The sequence below is a fragment of the Lynx canadensis genome, chromosome D3 (assembly GCF_007474595.2).
Source record: "Lynx canadensis isolate LIC74 chromosome D3, mLynCan4.pri.v2, whole genome shotgun sequence".
NCBI classification, from domain to species: Eukaryota; Metazoa; Chordata; class Mammalia; order Carnivora; family Felidae; genus Lynx; species Lynx canadensis.
The window spans coordinates 17,768,119-17,785,625 of record NC_044314.2 but is presented as its reverse complement, the minus strand read 5'-3'; positions in this window follow the sequence as shown (position 1 = coordinate 17,785,625).

Below are 17,507 nucleotides of genomic sequence, written 5' to 3'. Positions count from 1 at the left end.
GGGGGGGGGGAGAGAGGCACAGAATGACAAATTCCCTTATTGTTGAAGACATTTTGAATTTGGTTTTCTAATACTCGCAGCTTAAATCATCCTAAACGTCTCTGACGCTAAACTACAAATTACCCAAAAGGAGGGTTCACTTTTATCCTCTGTACTAAAACCGCGGCTAAACAGAGGCTCAAAAATTACTTATTAAATAAAATAGAGACTATCCAGTCAGGATGGCACTAGACAGAATGGTAAAGTAAGTGATTTCTTTTTTATATTCCTCTTTTTTGGTCCCCCTTCTCATCACTCCCCACCCACATATTCCCACTATAGCCACGAGGCCCCCCTAAGTTCTTCTGATGCAAAATGACAGGGGATAAAATTTTTCTCCCCTCCTTCATGCCCCTTATCAAAAACAACTCTTATGTTGCCATTCCCTCTAGAGTCCCATGCGCTGCAAACATTAATATTACTAACTAATTGCACTAAAATATTTACTTCCTTAATTTCGATTCCTGCCCAGATCATATTTCCATTGTCACAGCTATCTGCAAACTCTTAACCAAAGAAGAAGCCTCTATTAGGGTTCTCAGACCCAGTTCCAACATGGCAGGGGAGAGGGTTCCACCCCACAAAACACTAAGCAATTCTCGGGCATCCTGTTGGTGTCCAAGAATTCAAGTCAATTCTGACACTGTCCACCCAGAGACAGCATCAGATTCTACAGGTTAAGCATCCAGTCCCACTAGACGGCCCCCACCCCACTCCAGACACCAGTTGCAAGCCCCAGGCTGTTACCTGCGCTCCTGACCAACTGGCTTCTTCCCTTAGGTTCCATTAATTTGCCAGAGCAGCTTTCAGAACTCCGGGAAACCCATCTACTGGTTTGTTCAAGGATGGGATAAAGGATACGAATCAAGAGTCAGATGAAGAGAGAGAGTGAGGTCCTGAACGAAAGATCTTCTGTCCTTGTGGAGCTTGGGGCCAGCTTGGTGGCCCGTGGGAGTCTTCCGGCTTGAAGATCAGAAGTGCTCCGGAAATGAAATCTCTCCTCTACAGTTTTTATGGAGGCTTCATTACATAGTCATGGTTAATGAAGTCGTGGCCATTGCCTGATTCAGCCTGCAGCGCCTCTCCCCTCCCAGGGGGCGGGACAGGGTGGGCATGAAAGGTCCAACCCCTCCACTCACTGGTTGGTCCTCCTGGCAACCAGCCCCGCCCCTGGGCGGGATCCAGAAGTCACCTTCGTTAATAACAAGATGCCCATTTCACTCCTCCACTAGACGAACACTCAGGAACTGCGGATGAAGACCAAATGTTGCCGAATGACCAAATATATATTTCTCATAAATTATTATATCAAAAGCCAACAGTGGGAAGATGGGGCCCTGTGGCAAAGTTAGTGAGATATTGGGGGTGTCAGGGTGTTTTTCCAGCACCTCTTCGCACTCACCAGACACGCAGCTGTGCCTCTCACTCACCAGCTTTCCTGTAGGGCCCGCCCATACAGCCCAGCTGAGGCCCATGGCCAATGAGTAACACAAGCACGTCCACTGGGGGCCTTCTGAGGAATGAGTCCGGCTGACCTCGTGCTATTCCCCAGGTGGGGGAACACTAGCCTGTTTCTTCTCAGAGGGAAGATCAATGTGAACTTACTTCTTCATCTAATTTGGGCTAGCGCCTGAACCGTGGCTAACCAGTTGCCCCACTCCAAGTGGCACCAGTCATGGGTTTTATTCACAAGAGGGCCGGTTGCATACGCTGGGGAGAACAGGGCCCCCCGGAGTTGTGCGAGGAAGGTGCTGCTAGTTTGGAGTCCACAAACAATTAAAATAGACATGGTGGCCCAGAGATGATCTCTCTTCACTTGGTGAGTGGGAGAACCCTCTGGAACCTTCCAGCACGGCCTCTTGCCAACGGTCCTTTTTGTGGTGAGGCAGTAGAGAGATAGAAGCCATGCAGAGTAGAGACTAATAGCAGGAAACAACCCGGGGTGGCTCTGGTTGTCAGCCCGGGCTGTGCAGTGGAACCACCAGGGAAGCCACAAAAACACTGGTGGCTGCATCGGAACTAACTGGTCTGGGGTGTAACCTGGGCACCTGGGATATTAAAATACCCCCGGGGGAGCCAGTGAGCGGTCAGGCTGTGAACCACTGCCCCAGAGCTATTTTAGCTGGCAACTCCCACCCCCACCCTCACCCCCACCCCCATACCCACCCCTATGCCCCAAATCCCATCTTGTACTAGAAGTGTTTTCTTTTCACCGTAGCCTGACTTTAAGTTTTCTAATACCTTCTGCTCATTAGTTAATCTACATAACATGCCTGTAGGGCAAGTCGGTGCCTTTGCCTTTTTTTTTTTTTTTTTTTTTTTTTTTTTTTTTTTAAGTAGGCTCCACGCCCTGCAGGGGTCTTGAACTCAACCCTGAGATCAAGAGTCGCATGCTCCATAACTGAGCCAGCCCGGCGCCCTACTGTTCGCCCATTTTCGATAGGAGGCAAGCAAACTCTGAGAACATATGTATGTAAGTTAGGGATTTGTAAAGTGCCTTTTCTCCTAAGAGATTTTTTTTAATTGTTAGAAGTGAAAATGTTCTCTTTTCCGCCTGTCCCTTGAGGGCAGGAAGCTAAGGATTTGAGTCAGACACATGAATGACATTGACAATTGGGACTACAACAGGTGGAAACGGGTTGTCTTAGGGAGGCATCGTCTCCCTAAGGGACCTTTATCTTAGTGGAAGATACTCATATTAATACTCAGATGATCTCTCATGGATTTTTCCAAATCTTCGACTCTGCGAATGCTACACGTACAGTTTCTGTTGCTCTCTGTGTTCCTCTCCATAACACATTTGGTATGTGGGAGGTCTACACATAGCTGTTTGTAAATGCGTGGGTCTGGACTTGGGCGAATGCTCTTTTAATGCAGTCTTTTCAGCCATCTCCAATAGCATCTCAACATACTTTCCCCAGGATTATGCCTTTATATCACTGGATGTCAAACCTCTTCTGTTTTAGAGCAGATTAACAAAATCTTGTACAAACGGTGTAAGGCAGATATTAGATTTTAATATGAGTCAGTAATTGTTTTGAATTTATTTTTGAAAGAGAGAGACAGAGCACGAATGGGGTAGGGGCAGAGAGACGGAGACACCGAATCCAAAGCAGGCTCCAGGCTCTGAGCTGTCAGCACAGAGCCCGACGCGGGGCTCGAACCCACGAACCGTGAGATCATGACCTGAGCCGAAGTCGGTCGCTCAACCCACTGAACCACCCAGGCGCCCCTGAGTCAGTAATTTTTATGCGTAACAAAGGCGATCCTTTGTTTCAGGGTGGTTTGATGAATGCCAAACACTGTAGCTTTTTATCTGGAAATGATGTCAAACTTTGACAAGTTGCAAAAATAAAACTGTCATAGAGTCTCCTGGTATATCCTTTGCTCAGATTCACCTATTTTAAACATTCTACCCTCTGCGCTCTATCATTTGATCTCCTCCCTCTCTCTCTCTCTTTCTCTCTCTGTCTCCCTCCCCACTCTCTCTCCACATGCACACAATTATTTTCTGAAGGGTTTGAGGACAAGTTCCATGTCATGACACTTTACCCCTGAATACTTGAGTGCGTGTTTCTAAGGATGGAGATATTCCATTATGTAATTATGGTACAGTTATCAGCTTGATAAATAAATTTACATTGATTCAATACTCTACTATCCCTGCTCCGGTTTTTCCAGTTAACCTAATAATGTCCCTTATGACATTCCCCTCCCCGTCGCCTTTACTGCACGAGCCAGTCCAGGGTCAGTTATTTCATTTAGTTGTTCTGTCTCTCGGTCGCCTCCAGTCTGGAGCATTTCCTCTTTCTTTCTCTTTTGTACCATTAACATCGGTAAAGAGTATAGTTACCGCACCCCCCGCCCCGACCTTTTACGAAAAAATAGGACATGCCACATTTGGGGTTTGTCTGATGTCTCTTTGGAATGAGATTGAGATTATGTACCCTTGGCTGGAACACCACGCAGATGATGCGGTGTCCTTCTCAGAGCATCCTACCTGGAGGTACAGGACGCCCCTCTGTCTCTCCTTAGCGGTGTTAATTTTGATCTCTCAGTCTAGGTGTTGTCTGATGTTTCCACCGTACTGTAACGTCTCCCTTCTTCCCTTGTAATTATGACACCTTCCCTGGGGAGACACTCTTAAGACTAGATGTATACTCTGCTCCTCAGCAAAATATCCCCCTAGATTTAGCACTCACTCAGGATTCCTGCCTTTTCCAGTCTTTACCTTGGTGCTTTGGAAATAATGTGTTTTGGAAGACATGGTCGACCCAGCACTCCCTCCACATGTACCAGTTTGTCTGTAGCCCTTGTGAGCCAAAGAGGGTTCTCCTTGTTCTTTCTTCTATTCCTCCCTTCCTTCCTCCCTCCCTTCCTCCCTCCCTTACTTCCTCCTTTCTTTCCTTTCTTTTCTTCCTTTCCTTTCCTTTCTTCCTTCCTTCCTTCCTTCCTCCCTCCCTCCCTCTCTTCCCTCCCTCCATTCCTTTCTTCCTTCCTTCCTTCCTCCCTCCCTCCCTCCCTTCCTTCCTTCCTCCCTCCCTCCCTCTCTTCCCTCCCTCCATTCCTCTCTTCCTTCCTTCCTTTCTTCCTCTCTCTCTCCCTCCCTCCCTTCCTTCCTTCCTTCCTTTCTTATCTACCTAGATTCATGAATTCCAATTTTTTTCAATGGTTTATAAATTATTACTGTGCTTAATCACTTTTGTGCTAAGATTGGGAGACTCTTCATGCTGGGTTCTTTGCCCTCATGATGTGTCCACGACTGTTTGGAACACTTTCGTACTTTCTGTCATGAAGGAATGTTTCAGGCCAGGGCCTCAGGAGGCCAGGTGCTTTAAGACCACCATCTTTAAACTTGTCTAAGTCTCCACTGGCTCCTAGGACCTCCCTGGGCCAGCACTGGAGGCTTGGGGAGAGTACCCTGTCAGCTTTCTTCCCTTTGATGCGCGTTCCCAACCTCGGTCTGCTCTCCCCTTGTTTCCTTCAAGGGATCACTCAAGATTGGGCCACCAGCATGGTGCTGACATGCTCATTTGGGGTGACTTTCACTCACTCGGACACAGAAATTCAGAGGTCTGGGCCACTACTGCCCACTGCGGGCTCTTGGGCGTGAGCCTGGGCATCAGCTCCCTCCCACCACGTTCTGATCAACACCTGAGCCTTGCCTATCCCCGCTGAGGCTTTTTGAGACCCTTCCTCTGTGACCAGAGTTAACCAAGCTGCAAGGTCTAAGGCAACAGCCCGCACAAGACTGGCCTCACTTCTGACACCCATTACGAGTTTGAGGAGGATCCCCAAATCACCCTCAGTTTTGATTATTTGATAAAAGGACTCTGAATTCACTGAAAACTGTTATATTCCTGGTTACAGTTTATCACAAGGAAAGGATACAAACTGAAGCCAGTGAAGGGGAGAAGCATGTTAAGAAAGAGCCCAGGAGGGATCGAAACACAGAACTCCCTTCATTTTCCCCCTGTGGAGAGACCCTGTCCAGGCCATATGTAGGACGGTACATCTGGAGTTTGCCAACCAGGGAAGCTGACCTGAGCCTTTAGTGTCTGAAGTTTGTGTTCATGTTCAATCACACACTGCCCACACACTGACCTTTAGTCTCTAGCCCTTCCCGGAGGTTGGACTAAAACTTTAGTCTCTAGTACCTCAAGGTCAGAACTGATACGCTGCAGCCCAAAGATCCCGTTTTTAGATTGTCAAAGGCTCCCAACAGGTAGGACATTCCAGGGCCAGAAGATCATCTCCCAGAAGCTGAAGGTGAAGGCCAGAACTCTCTTTGGGCCAGGTTAATTCTTCACTACACTTCAGAACGCCAGTGAGCCTTTCCACCCTACGTCCTTCCTTGCCCTCGAGAGAGTCTTACGCTGTGCTCGAGCGCTGGAGTGCGGATAGGCATTCCTCGCATAAATGGTACCGGTCTTCTCACTCCACCCGTGAGCCCTTCGTGGGACCCCCCTACCCTCACTCCTGCTGGTGGTGGTGTGTGGAAGGCAGGGGTGCGGTCAACGTCGAAGGAGAGCAAATTCCAGGAATGCCTTGGTTAAGGCCTGAGGAGATCAAGAGATGACACAACAGGAGGACGTGTTACTCTACATTGTTCCACATTCTATAAGATTCAGAATGGGAAGTGTAACGTGACCAGAAAACAAAAAAAAATTGATTACATTTCCCTGCACACTTTAGGCATTCTGAGCATCATCAACAAAGCATAGAACTACCTTTGATTGAGTCACTGGAGGCCAGCATTCACAGACTGCTCAACGGATGATGGCAGCATCTTGAGCGAATGGTATCAGAAGGATACAGAGGCAAGAAAATCTATATTGTTTCAATAAGAACAGGTTCTGAGGACCCATGGCTCTTGCAGTTATCACTGTTGTTACCTTTTGTCTTGTGAGCTGCACGAATTTAGCCAAGGATAGTACTTTTGGCAAATAGGAGGCGATCCAAATAGCCTAGATCCCACGAAGGATCTTCATGCGTACTTCGAACAATCACACAAAGGTAACAACCTCTTTCCTCTCAGTTAGTCTAAACCTTCATTGATAAATCACCATACCTTATGTGGTCTCATGAATTCTGTAATGCATTTTGTTTTATTCTATTCTATTCTATTCTATTCTTTTCTTTATTTTGTTTTATTGTTAAGTAGGCTCCATGCTCAACATGGGGCTTGAACTCACAACGCTGAGATCAAGATCCACATGCTCTACTGACTGAGCCAGCCAGGCGCCCCTGTAATACATTTTTTAACCAAAAATTTTATCTAGACAGCCCGCAGAAATTACTGGCCTGATGTTCTACGTACCTGGGGACAGCCCTGTTCCAGGCTACCTTGCACCTGCTCTGCTCCAGCCCCGGAATCAGTCTTTTGTCCATGGAGCCTGGGGGTCAGAGACCAAGATCTCCGCATTCGTTTGGTGAGCTCAATAAACAAAGAACTTTGAACTCTGGAGTTATAGTTAACGGTTTCTGGCCTTTTAGCAGACTCACCATCTGTAGTGAATAATTGTCATTTTGGGTCGTCCAGCACCCAGGCCTCTCTTCCACATGCTTGTCCCCTTCTTCCCTGGGGTGTCTCTGTTGTGGATAGCTGGTGGGAGGTGGTGACATGATCACTTTATCACCAACGACAGGAGCCATTAGCTCCTCCTTATTCCCAGAGAACCACATGATTTGGCCCCACTCTCTCAGATGCCTTCCCCTGGGAGTTTAAATCTTGAGCAAGTATCCCAGACGCATAGGCAATAGGAGGCAATTTCAGGGGCATTGTGTGCAGTGAAACTTCTTCTGGGTTCTGCTTGTCCGACCCTCCTGAATCCCCTTGTTTGTTTGTTCGTTTTGCCATTCCCCGAGATAAGTTTTATCACCCACCTGTTGATTTTCTGAGCCTCCAGCATGTTTGTAATAAATATTCTTTTCTTCTTCTCGCCTGAGATGGTCAGTATTGGTTTTGTTTCTTAAAACAATGACTCCTGACTGAATCAGCATACTATTTATTCCCGGGTTTTGGTTTTTTTTTATATTTGTCATTTGGTACCAAGAGGATTTCGATTCCGTTAAGTTTTGCAAATGGTAACAGTTTAACAGCTTGTCTTTCAATCTCAGGATCCACGTAAGTAAAGTCTTCCAGAAGCTTGAGGGTAGAGTTATAGGAAATTTCCATTTCAACATTGAAGCATGGAGTGTATCTAAGAATAGCTCATAATCCTTAGTTGGTGATTGTTTAATTTTGAAAGTGTTAATGAAGAGCTTTCTCAACCACTTAAAATTTTTGCTGTTCAAAAAAGATATTTTCCAAATATATCTTATAGCATGAAATGTTCAACGGTATAAATACGAAGAAACTCAAAAATCTCAGGGCTCATTCCTGACACTTAAAAGTTTTAAAACCACTAAATCTATCTTGGTTTTGCATATTAGAGACAAACTTTATTTCACTTTCATCCTCGGTGCGTTATTTACATTTATAAGCATGTAATAAAGCGATTGAGGTCAGCACAAAATAGTTCAGCCCTTCGGCACAGTGAAAACATTGGCAGTCTCCATTGTGTTTAAATTTGTGTCTATCACATTGGAGTATATGCAAATGTGTGCTTATACACTTCCAAAGAATAGTAAAAAAAAAAAAAATCCATTGTGAAAAACGGAATTTGGATTATAGGCTTCTGTGTAGAATCCTGAAAAACCTGTTGGAAACAACAGGGTTGCTGGGAATACTCTTCCTCTCCTGTTTTATTTTTAAAAATCATATGTTTCTAGGCTTGGATAAGGTCCTGCCTCCTTCCTGGCATCTTCCTTATGCCCAGCTCAAAGGAAATATCTCCCCTGTGCTTAAAGCAATTATTTCCCTCCAATGGAAGAGAAGAGACAAGACCTGGTCTTCCCTGACTGCTCACCACTTGGACGTGGGATGTATTTATTTAATTCTATTCTCATATGTATACTTCATAGAGACAATGCCTTGTTTTCACAAGTGTATTTTAAGCTCCTTAAAGTCATGAGCCAGTTCCTGCACAGATATTTGTCACTTGATCGGCATTAAGTTCCACTTTTGCCCTCCAGGCTCATTTTTATCTACCTAGTGGAGTGTTTCCCAGTCATGTCCCTGGCCACCTTTCCATGTGGCCTTATCTTCATGCTGCGTGTACTCTTTTTACTAGACATTTTTCTGTGAATTACTCACTCATAAAATCTAAATTAACTTATTTTAAAAGGAAGGTAAGGAAGATCTCCGGAGTGTCTGGCTGGCTCAGTCGGGGCATGCAACTCTTGATCTTAGGGTCGTGAGTTCAAGCCCCACGTTGAGTATAGACATTACTTAAACATAAAATATAAATACATAAATGAATAAATAAATAAGTAAATAAATAAAAGCTTTCCATAAATAGGAAACCAATTTTGTTTGCCACAAATTGAAGGTACTATAAAAACAAATACTTGTTTAAAGTTTATTTATTTATTTTGAGAAAGACAGAGCGCACAAGTGGGGGAGGTGCAGAGAGAGAGGGTTATCACGAACGGTTATCATGATCATGACCTGAGCCAAAATCAAGAGTCCGACGTTTAACTGACTGAGCCACCCAGGCACCGCAATACGTTTTTTTCTAAAGCAACACTGTTATTTCTTAAACTCCAGCCAGCTACTGCCCTCTTTGGACTTTGAGCCCAAGGGGAAAAGGAGATCAGCAAGCGTTAGAACCATTTCTCCTTAACTAATCAGAGGGACTTGGAAAGAGCAATGGAAAGGGAAGACCTTTCTTTGTCACCATGGGAGTCAACGTTGTAGGAGTTATCCACATCAACTGAGACCACCCTGTGTATCATGGGAGGCAGACACCCCCTAAGCTGAGAAACGCTAACATAAGGGGACCAGTTAAAGAGTAGTACGAAATGTCTTGTATTCTGTGTTCTTGCTTTGTGTGTTTCCATGACATATACTACAATTTCTTCTCCACCCTTGCTTGCGTCGTGGGACCACACCGTGCACTTCTCATCATTGACTGAGCCTTAGGTTTGTTGTCTACAAAACAGAATTCTACCAAATGCTCTTTCTGGAGCTCTTTCTGCTCTTTACCAGAATCTATGATCACCAGGTCTTAAGCCTTCAATGGAACCTGGAACACATACCCCTGTTTGCCATCACCACCCAGCAATCGATCCCTATTTATCAAATGTTCCGCACTGGCTCAGTCAATGAAGGAGGATGATGGATGTTGCCCTTCCCCCTGACAAAGGACCAGAGTTAAGTACAGGACAGATCCTTTCTCCCTTGAAAGGCAAATGCTCAGGGAATACAGACAGGTTTGAACTTGGCTCTAACCCCCCAGAGTTTCCATTGTTCCAATTACTCCTGACTCTCTCACATTTTATTTCCATAAAGGGAAGGGAATCATAGACAAGCTAAATATATTTTAGCGTGCAATCCCAGTTTAAGTCAGCTAAAGGGCAACTGAACTATAAAATCATGCTGAAATCACCCAGAAATCATTTTTTAAAAGCAGAGTGTGGGGGCCTAGTAGAGTTGATGGCAGTCAGAATGGGCAGATTGTGAAGCTGGACTTCCCCTGGCAGTGTGAACTTCTGGAAGCCCTACCTTTCCATCTGTTACATTAGGGATCTGGGCTTCACTAGATCGCCTTCATTCTCTCTCCTAGCAATGACCTTTAATATTTCCAAAAATCCCTACTTCTAAGAAAAAAAAAAAAATCAGGAACCCAACTTGTAGTTGGTCCTAAAACCAACAAATAACCCAAAAGGCAAATAGGAGTTAAGATTTAGAAATTGTCTTTTACATAATAGTTGAAGGAAAAAAATCTTAGATGAAAAAAATAAATGAGAATGCCTTGTAGAATGGGAGAAAATGTACTTCTCTGACCTGGTTCGTGTTAATACGTAAAGTTATCATTTCATAAAATGCAATTTCTGGATGAGCACGTTACATTTTATTCTGAGCAATACTAGTAATAAAAATATTTGCCCGCAAATATGTGTTGGAAAACTGTTGGCAACACTCAACAGCGAAACCTACAAGCCTGCTTGGGAATATGTCGTATTTTCAACGCTAAACACTTAGGCCAGCTCACCTGCCCAGCATTTAGCCAATAACAGAGATACAGAGGAGCTTATATTTACACTAGCAAGGGCTATATACAGAACTTAGGAGGAGAGGGAAAAAAAAACCTCTTTTCCCTCTACCCTTCTAGGTTCTCAGCTGGGGCTCTGGAACGAAAGAGCGTCGTAAGAGAAAAGCCTATGCATTTATTTCATGTAAGTTTCACATGATACTGGAACCTTCCTAAGGAAATAAAACCCTAAAGAAACGGTTAATCCTGAATGTTCATACTAGGTTAGATGAAGAGTGGAAAGTGGTAGGAGAATGTGACAGGATAAATAGGCATGAACTAAATGCGGTAAGTTGAAGAAACTTAGCAAAGGCTATTCATCTGGATCCCTCTTGGAGTCCCTTGGTCTTGGAGGGAAGGATGTTCCTTTTCTCTGGGTACATACAGGGAGAGTGCCTCTCACGTGAGGGTCTATGACCTACATCAGGGGGAGGTTGGATGTCGCTTCCTGCCCCTGCCATTTGTCATATTCCTTAAGCTTAATATATTTGACACGTCAAGGCGCCATGTTTTAGGGTAGCGTGTGGTCTGAAGTCCGTCACTACAAAGTGAGTATGCTCACCACCCTAGACACACTGGAACGTTCCACCGAAAAGCGAGCCTCTAGAGTGCTTATGCCAAACAAACCCTGAGTGAGGGGGTGAATTTTTAGCCACCTCTACCATTACGGGAAATGAGAGTCCAGGCTTTTATTACCGACTCTCATGACACAACTTCTGTTGGAGGAGGTATTTAGAAAAAGCAGAGACTATAATTTTATGTAATAAGATTTGTTCCTACGCAGGAGCCACTTCAAGCCCATCTGCAAAGTGAAGCAGTCATCCTTTGACTTTTCCTGCCGTCTCAGTCTTCCCGATTAATTAGAGGCAAAAAACCGGTTCAAGTTATATGTACTTTCTCTCTACTTCAAGAAAACCTTACCAAAAATGTGTATATCTCGTCAAGCAAGCTAATTAGGTAAATAGCGCAGGGGAAGTAGGGAAAGGAGGAAGGCAGGACTTTCAACTACTAAAGAGAAGCTACCGAGGATCCTTTACAGGATCAAAATGCTTTAGAAGCTTTTCTTCCAAAGTCACTGGGACCCTGACTTTTTGTGTGTGTGCAAAGGGGTAAATTACGGGATCACTAGTTTCATTACTCAAGATCCATGCACCAATCCTAGAGCGACGTGACGTGGGAATGGAATTAGAGTTACAAACTCTGAGCTGCATGTAACTGTGTATGAATGTGGTCTAGGTGTCCAGTGGGAGACTCATGCATTTTAGGTGAGGTGGCAAATCGCCGCAGGGGATACGAGAAAGCTTCCAGAGGTGATGTGATCTACTGGGATCTGGGGTCTCCTTCCAGGTCATCTGGAGACAGGGAGAGTGGCCACAGGGGGGTTCGAACGAAACAAGATTGGCCAAGAGTTGATCACCGTTGGAGCTGGTGATGAGTACGCGGGCGGGCGGCATACCGCATTCAACACCTGAATCTGAAATTGTCCAAGATGAACTGTTTAAAAGTCTGTCAAAAAAAATCTCACAGAGGACCAGTGGTCAGGAAACTGAGGGGGCAGCGAGGATACAGGAGGGAAAACTTGTGTCGAGGGAGCAAGCAGGTCAGCTGGGCGAGCGTGGGCCCGACTTGGCTGGTGTCTCACCTTGCATTTCTGCCCCTCGATGGCAGGCGGAGAGATCCGAAGATGTGTGCGAGCGCCTGCCCGGAGTCAGACTGCGATGAAAGCCAGGGATGCCTTTGGTGGCCCCTGAAATGCTCAGTCTTCCTCCTGCCCAGCGGTGTGGTGGTCTCTAACATACACTTCAAGAGCACCTCCTTGCCAGATCCCACCTGAGCGAAGGTTCTGAGCTCATAGCATCACTGTTTCGAAGAAACATGACGGTGCTTTCCTCGCGTGCGTGTCTGTGTTTATTGACCTGTCTGTACATGTATCTTGGGAGGAGAGGGAGGTGGGATCCAACCAGTGCAGGGGGCGTTAGAATAGGCGGGTACAGAGAGGCAGTGTTCAGTTTCCGGCATCTGAACTACGATTTTCGCCCATAGTGTCACAAGCCATGTTTTGTTGAGAAACGTGATTCACATTTTCTTTTGTCTCCTCCAGGAGCCTGGCCCCTGGCACCATGGAGTTTTAGACTAGAGGGTTCCCGTCAGCACATAGGGGAGGGGAGAAAGCCTGTCCCTGTCACCCCAGGAGAACGCGGGGAGAAGGGGGGGGGACAGGAAAGGTAGAGGGGAAGGCGGATGCTAAGATCCTCATTTTCTCTTCCTGCCCCCTCAAGGAAGCTGGAGGCAGCTTCAGAAATATCTAGAAGTGTGTTCAAAAGCTGGAAGGCGGCGGGGCATCTGGCCTCCTTCCCGTTTATGGCTGTGGGCTGCCTGCTTTCTCCAGCTTGGGCACAACTCCATCAAAGTGACCGCAGCAGCACCACAAGGGTAAAGCAGAGGGAGGGAGGATGTAGTTCCATGCGGTACTCACAGAGCCTAGAAGCTCCCGCGTGTATGTGAGGCTGACGGGGGGACATTGGAAGCTTAGACAGTTTGAGCGACTTGACCCCACAGAGTGAGCGGCACAGCTGGGTGTTGAGCCCTTAGCTCTTAACAACCACACACCTGCCACTCGGCTCCCCTGCAGCTGGGTAGCAGGGGTGCGGGGCCTCCCATATCGGTTGCAATGTCTTCCTCGGCTTGGACCCTGGGCTCGGTCAGCGTCCAGCCAGGCATGTCCCCTCAGGCTCCCCTTGTCCCACAGCAGTGGCTGCTAAAGTCCCCGTGTGTCTCACATCCTTTGTCATACTCGCACCACACCTCCCCCTCACAGGCCTGACTCGGATCACGGACGTGACCTCCTGGTTTACAGAACTTTCTATGGCGCTCCGTGACTCGTTCCCTCCCACGTGTTCTCGTGGCATCTCACGCAGAAACACAGTTACGTATGTACAGGACAATCGCCTGAGCTGGACCGGGAGTCTTCAGTGACAGGTGAACACCACGATCATCTCTGAGTTTCTAGCCCGGAGAGGGAAAGGCACACTGCGGGCTGCCTTGCTTAAGGCTCTTCATACCCTCAACCAGAGGGTCTTGGGTACAGCAGAGGCCGGAAAGCAGAAAAAGACATTCCGAGCTAGGTTTCCATGATTAATTTAAGTCCTGCCGGTCAGGCATTCATGTGAGACTCTGATTTAAGACCGAGCGACGTTTTGCAAAAGGCAAGAGACGGGGCATTCATTTTGCTGGGGCGGATCTTGGTGTTTAAATTGTGACAGCAATTCCTAAGGCAGACAGATCTATAGAGTCTGTAGTCCACACACATTTGTCATGGGGGGGAAGAAAGGATAAACTTAATGAAACTGCTCCCTTACAGATTGCCAACAGCATCTAAGAATTGATAGCGGTCCCCATCCCAGTTAGCCAGTTAACCATTACTTTCCCACTTGCCTTTTCACAGAAAGCAGGCTTTGTGTTGTATTTGATCTAGTTCTATTAGAAATCCTGTTACATTTGCCCCAGAGTCTAGTCGTTGAAAAGAGTGGGAAACAGTAAACCACAGCAACAGCATAATCAGAAGGAAGGGTTATTACTGGCAGCAAAGTCAGCAAGTGCCCCCTGAATTCCCCAAAATCACACCAAAGAGGTAGGAAGATAAGCTTCCACGTCGTGCTCCTCCTTAAGGTTTATTTGTATGACTTCAATTATATTTCTTTCCACCTTTGGGATTCTGTGCTTCTTTGGCATCTAGGATTTATGAGCAAATTAGAGAGTACACCAGGAAAGGTTTTGTAGACATGGGAAGGAGGTGGAATTTTACCAGCAAGGCAAAGGAAGGCTCAGGGATTTGCTGAAGATCCCAGTGAGTTGGCAACCAAACGGATCCCTTTCTATCGTGCATCTCCGAAAGTGGCTGTGTTTTCAATAAACTTCTTGGTAGGAGTTGAGAATGGCCGTAGCAGGCACCCCAGAGCCAAGAGGCCAAGCCTAGTGAAGTCCTGCCAGGCTCCCGAGTAGTGGGGTAGGGAAAAAGATGTCAGAGCGTCAACGGAGTCACGGGAACTAGAAAGGGCAGCACGCTGTTCATAGCCAGGGCTTTGGTGCGTTCTTATAAGCGATGGCACCAGGGCTGAATGAATATCTGTATGAATCTTAGTTTAAGAGTCAGACAGACCGGGGGTGCTTGGGTGGCTCAGTTAAGTGTCCGGCTCCCGGTTTCAGCTCAGGTCATGATCTCACGGTTCGTGAGTTCAAGCCCTGCATCAGGCTCTGCGCCGATGGCATGGAGCCTGCTTGGGATTCTCTCTCTCTCTCTCTCTCTCTCTCTCTCTCTCTCTCTGCCATGCCCCCACTCGCACTCGCTCTCCTTCTCTCACAAAATAAATGGAAAAAAAAAAAAGGTCATACAGACCAGAAGTGATTGATTGGTCCTTCACAGCTCTACACCCAATGCTGAAAATAAAGTCTTAGTTTTGAGGTTGGGCAAACAGCTTGCGGCATTGGTGTGCAGGGACCTTTCCTCAGTGCGACCATTTACTTCCCTTGTGTTTACAGAGGGACTGTGACAAACATCCACTTGGGGTATTTAAGAGATAACAACGGTACCCACATGGGGTCCTTTCTTCCGTATGAACAGCCAGGAGCATCTTCAACAATACGGCAGCCTTTTGTGACTTCCTCTTCCTTAGTGAGTGCTTGAGACCGACTTCATCATTAGGTTAGGGCTGCAAGGAACATTTCAGACGCTACCCGAGTATTCGTCATCCGCCCCACCCCCACAAGTGACCCAAAAGGAAATAATCAAAGACACTTAAGTAATCACAATTTTAGAAAATATAAAGCAGAGCAGATGGTTTTATTTTAGACCGTTAAGTGAAAGTGAATTAACGTTTTTTTCTTAAAAAAAAACAACACATCGATTTGAAAATTTCAGATCAATTCCTGCACTGCTGCCTGGGATTGAATCTTCCTTTTTTTTTTTTTTTAACTTTGTCTCTGCAGACTCACACCTTCTTCTTCAACCATAGTCACTGTCGTGGGTCCTCCCCTGCATGTCTGTTCCTGGAGTAGGTAACAAATATCCCCAGGAAAAGTGTGGAGTGGGAATAATTGACTGTCTTGATATCCCTTTACGTGACCATGACTGCATGCCTACCCTTGTGGCCCAACACCACGCCCATGGGGCAACACCCCACCCCTTCGCAGGTCCGTCCTAGTCTCCAACCCGGGACTATCCACTCTCTCCCTTCATGTCTTTCCCATTGTCTGGGTCTTCCCTGCCAAGATCAGTGCCATGGACTTTGACTTCCTTAGGTGCATCTACATTTTAAAAGTAGGATGCTAAGGGGCACCTGGGGGTGGCTCAGTTGGTTAAGCATCCGACTTGGCTCAAATCATGATCTCATGGTTGTGGGATCGAGCCCCAAGTTGGGCTTGGCACTGGGCATGGAGCCTGCTTGAGATTCTCTCCCTCTCTCTCTCTCTCTCTCTCTCCCTCTACCCTTCCCCTGCTCATGCTCACGAGCGTGCTCTCTCTCTCTCAAAAAAAAAAAAAAAAAAAAGTAGGATGCTTATCCAGAGAAATAAAAGGCAACAATCCAGAAATGTATTTTGTTAGAAAACTAATGAATCAATATGAAAACAAAAGTTAAAATGTTGTTGAAGGCTCTCGAGTGAAAACAAAACGTCCTCCTCTCTTTTCCCCATTCCCTGTGCCCCTTCTCAGGAGAGCGGAGAGCTATTTGTGACCATTCGCTCTTGTAAATCATGAGGAAGTTACCCCCATAACTCTAAATAATACGACATGCCCCTATTTCCTGTGGAATCTCTCTAAATAGCATCTCTGGACTTCTCATCGTGAAAATGAGGAAGTTATTTTGCTTCTCTCCTTTTCCTCCTTCACCAAAGCTTTATTGTGTTTTTATGTTTTGGTCCTTCTGTGAGTCAACTGTGGAAATAGACGAAGACCAACCAAATGGGAAAAGCAAAGGGTTAATTCTGAGCTTGCTGTAGCAAGGGAGTCAGACAACATCACTGGCATTTCGACGGAGATTCAAAGGCAGGCAGAGGAATAGAGAAGCTGTAGAGTGGAGAACAGAGAAGGCTTCAGATGTGCCCAGTTTGGGGGCTGTTAGTCTGGGAAGCTGTAGGTGGGCCAACTAGAAATGGGGCATCCTATGCAATTGGTTAGGGGCGAAGTGGTCTTAAAGTTGAAGAGGGGACGAAAATCAGGGATGCTCTCAGTTATTAATTGCCTGGCCGTTTGGGGCTGATTGCTACAGAAGTTAATTGTTTAGGATCCTGCATTGTCACCAGAGCTAGGAATGTGGCTTCCTGCAAGCCTGACTAATAGTGGGCAGGCTTCCTTATCATAAATAAAGGGTTGGTTGCCTGAGTTACAGGTTGTGGATCAAATTTCTATTTTCATTTGATTGATTGATGGATTGACATTTTTAAAAATTTATTTTGAGAGATAGAGAGTGCATGTGCATGGGGGAGGGGCAGAGGGAGAGGGAGAGGGAGAGAGAATCTTAAGCAGGCTCCATGCTCCATGCGGAATCACACCTGGGACTCAGTCTCACGACCATGAGATCATGACCTAAGCCAAAACCAAGAATCAGATGCTAACCAACAGTGTCACCCAGGCGTCCCCGAAATTTCTGTTTTTATGTATGGTCTGGCCATCGTCTGTTTCTATAATCAGTCTCTCAAAACTTAGTAACTTTAATTTTTTTTTAATTTATTTATTTTTGAGACAGAGAGAGACAGAGCATGAATGGCGGAAGGTCATAGAGAGAGGGAGACACAGAATCTGAAACAGGTTGCAGGCTCTGAGCTGTCAGCACA